Here is a 4,072-nt window from a genome sequence, read left to right as displayed (position 1 = left end):
AGAAGGCCTATAAATGGACGTGCAAGTAGGAAACATATCGCTAAATTCTTTTCCTAGCAACGAATATTAATATTAGTACCCTGGGAAAAGAATGCATTCCTAGGGGGAGGTCTATGAACAGCTGCTCTGGGGATGTCTGTCTTGTGCTGTTGAGATAAGGACTGAGATACGCCCTGGTCTTCTGCAGAACCCTCAGGCTTACTAGGGTTGGGAAAACTCCACCCTAGTAAATTTGTGGTCACACTCATTCTCTGCTCTTGAACCCTGTTTTCTGTTGTTTAAGATGTTTATCAAGACAATATGCACACCACTGAACATAGACCCTTATCAGTGGTTCTGCTTTTGCCCTTTGCCCTGTGATCTTTGTTGGACCCTTATCAGTGGTTTTGCTTTTGCCCTTTGCCCTGTTCCCTCAGAAGCATGTGATCTTTGTTAGACCCTTATCAGTGATTCTGCTTTTTGCTCTTTGAAGCATGTGATCTTTGTACCTACTCTGTGTTCTTACATCCCCTCCCCTTTTGAAACCCTTAATAAAAACTTGCTGGTCTGAGACTCAGGTGGGCATCACAGTCCTACCAATATGTGATGTCACCTCTGGTGACCCAGCTGTAAAATTCCTCTCTTTATACTGTCTCTCTTTATTCCTCAGCCAGCCAACACTTATGAAAAATAGAAAGAACCTACGTTGAAATATTGGGGGTGGGTTCTCCATATATATGTATATAATTATATATATAATTATTATATAAATATATATTATATAAAATAAATTATTATTATTATTATTATTTGAGATTTGAGATTTTTCCATGTAGCACAGGCTGATCTGAAACTCCTGGGCTCAAGCAATCCTCCTGTCTCAGTCTCCCAAAGTGCTGGGATTACAGGCATGAGCCATCTCACTGGGCCCAGCATCTTTCTTGATATCAGGTTCATTGTCATTGCTGTTTGTTTTTCATTTGTTTCAGGGTTTAGACCTTCAATATTATATGGACATTTGCTATCAGTTTTCTTGAAGATGATGGGTTAACTGCCCAAGCAAGTGACACACAAAAACCTAAATCACAAGAATCAGGATAATTTATTATTATTTCTACTCTTTGAGTTTTCATCTTTAGGATTTAAGGTACTATGGTTCTACAGGAGTCAGAGCTTATTCTAAATTCCTCACTTTCAGGCTGGGCATGGTGGCTCACACTTGTAATCCCAGCACTTTGGGAGGCCAAAGTGGGCAGATCACTTGAGGTCAGGAGTTCAAGACCAGCCTGGCCAACATGGCGAAACCCCATCTCTCTACTAAAAGTGCAAAACTTAGCTGGGCATGATAGCCCATGCCTGTAGTCTCAGCTACTCGAGAGGCCGAGGCACAGGAATTGCTTGAAACTGAGAGGTAGAAATTGCAGTGAGTAGAGATCACACCACTGCACTGCAGCCTGAGTGACAGAGTGAGACTCTATATCAAAAATAATAATAATAATAATAATAATAATTCCTCACTTTCTTCATTAAAAATACAAAGCATGTAAAGATTAAAGTTAAATTGGACCAGGAAGCGAATCCCGTGGAGTGAAGGTCACACTGCAGTGGACTGACTTCTAAAGACTCTTGGTAAATGAGGAAGAAACCCGGAAGAGGAAGAGGAAAGCAAAGGGGTCAGGGATGGCTCTTCCTCAGGGTCTATTGACATTCAGGGATGTGGCCATAGAATTCTCTCAGGAGGAGTGGAAATGCCTGAACCCTGCTCAGAGGACTTTATACAGAGACGTGATGTTGGAGAATTATAGGAACCTGATCTCCCTGGATATCTCTTCCAAATGCATGATGAAGAAGTTGTCATCAACAGGGCAAGGCAACACAGAAGTGCTCCGCACAGGCGCACTGCAAAGACATGTAAGTCATCACATTGGAGATTTTTGCTTTCAGGAAATTGAGAAAGATATTCATGACTTTGTGTTTCAGTGGCAAGAAGATAAAAGAAATGGCCGTGAAGCACCCATGACAGAAATAAAAAAGTTGACGGGTAGTACAGGCCGATATGATCAAAGGCATGCTGGAAACAAGCTTATTAAAGATCAGCTTGGATCAAGCTTTCATTCGCATCTGACTGAACTGCACCTATTTCAGCCCAAAGGGAAAATTGGTAATCAAGTTGAGAAGTCTATCAACGATGCTTTCTCAGTTGCAGCATCCCAAAGAATTTCTTGTAGGCCCCAAAACCGTATTTCAAATAAGTATGGGAATAATTCCCTCCATTCTTCATTACTTACAAAAAAATGGGAAGTACACATGAGAGAAAAATCTTTCCAATGTAATGAGCGTGGCAAAGCCTTTAATTGTAGCTCACTCTTAAAAAAACATCAGAAAATCCATTTAGGAGAGGAAACAATATAAATGTAATGTATGTGGCAAGGTCTTTAACCAGAAGCAATACCTTGCATGCCATAGATGTCACACTGGTGAGAAACCTTACAAGTGTAATGAGTGTGGCAAGACCTTTGGTCACAATTCAGCCCTCTTAGTTCACAAGGCAATTCATACTGGAGAGAAACCTTGCAAGTGTAATGAATGTGGCAAGGTTTTTAATCACAAATCAAACCTTGCATGTCATCATAGACTTCATACTGTAAAGAAACCTTACAAGTGTAATGAATGTGGCAAGGTTTTTAATAGAAAATCAAACCTTGAATGTCATCATAGGCTTTATACTGGAAAGAAATCTTTCAAGTGTATTAATGTGGCGAGGTTTTTAGGCAACAATCAAACTTTGCATGTCATCATAGACTTCATACTGGAAAGAAACCTTACAAATGTGAAGAATGTGACAAGGTTTTCAATTTCAAACCACTTCTTGAAATACATAGAAGAGTTCATACTGGAGAGAAACCATAGAAATGTAAGGTTTGTGACAAGGATTTTGGGTGTGATTCACACCTGGTACAACATACTGGAATTCACACTGGAGAGGAACTGTACAAGTGTAATAAGTATGACAAAGCCTTTAATGGGCAGTCAACACTTACTCACCATCAAGCAATCCATGGTGTAGGGAAACTTTACTAATGTAATGATTGTCACAAAGTCTTCAGTAATGCTACAACCATTGCAAAACACTGGAGAATCCATAATGAAGAGAGGTCTTACAAGTGTAATAAACGTGGCATATTTTTCAGACATCGTTCATACCTTGCAGTTCATTGGTGCTCTCTTTTTTTTTTTTTTTTTTTTTTTTTTTTTTTTTTTTTTTTTTTGAGATGGAGTCTTGCTCTGTCGCCCAGGCTGGAGTGCAGTGGCTGGATCTCAGCTCACTGCAAGCTCCGCCTTTTCAGTTCACGCTATTCTCCTGCCTCAGCCACCCGAGTAGCTGGGACTATAGGCGCCCACCACCATGCCCAGCTAGTTTTTTGTATTTTTTAGTAGAGACGGGGTTTCACCGTGTTAGCCAGGATGGTCTCGATCTCCTGACCTTGTGATCCGCCCGTCTCGGCCTCCCAAAGTGCTGGGATTACAGGCTTGAGCCACATTGGTGATCTCATACAGGAGAGAAACCTCACGAATGTGATGATTGTGGCAAAACCTTTACTTCACATTCACACCACAGTAGATAGCAGAGAATCCATAATGGGCAGAAATCTTACAAATGTCATATGTGTGGTAAGGTCTTCAGTCTGAGGTCACTACTTGCAGAATATCAGAGAATTCATTTTTGAGGTAATAGTTCCAAATGCAATGAGTATAGCAAGGATTAATTGACTAATTTAGAGTCAATTCAGCATTGACTTGAGTTTGAGTTGACTTAAAACATTGAGTTCAAGCATTAATTGACATTAAGGTGTTTATGTTAAGAGGATTGGGCCAGGCGCAGTGGCTCACGCCTGTAATCCCAGCATTTGGGAGGCCAAGGTGGGTAGATCACTTGAGGTCAGGACTTTGAGACCAGCCTGGCCAACAGACATGAGCCACTTTTCCCAGCCTGTTTTTTGTTTAACAAAAACTGATGGGGATTTTTATGGGTATTGTGTTAAATCTAAATCACATTGGGTTATACAATCATTTAACAATATTAATTTTTCCA

General features: G+C 40.4%; 1 pseudogene; it reads left to right on the top strand.

The window, feature by feature from the left end:
• The first annotated feature begins 1,605 nt into the window (after positions 1–1,605).
• On the top strand, positions 1,606–3,707 carry LOC112425443 (zinc finger protein 468 pseudogene; annotated as a pseudogene).
• The last annotated feature ends 365 nt before the right edge of the window (positions 3,708–4,072 follow it).

Source organism: Macaca nemestrina, chromosome 6, assembly GCF_043159975.1.
Source record: "Macaca nemestrina isolate mMacNem1 chromosome 6, mMacNem.hap1, whole genome shotgun sequence".
NCBI classification, from domain to species: domain Eukaryota; kingdom Metazoa; phylum Chordata; class Mammalia; order Primates; family Cercopithecidae; genus Macaca; species Macaca nemestrina.
Note: the sequence above shows the minus strand (reverse complement) of the source record. Positions and strands in the feature narration are given on the sequence as shown.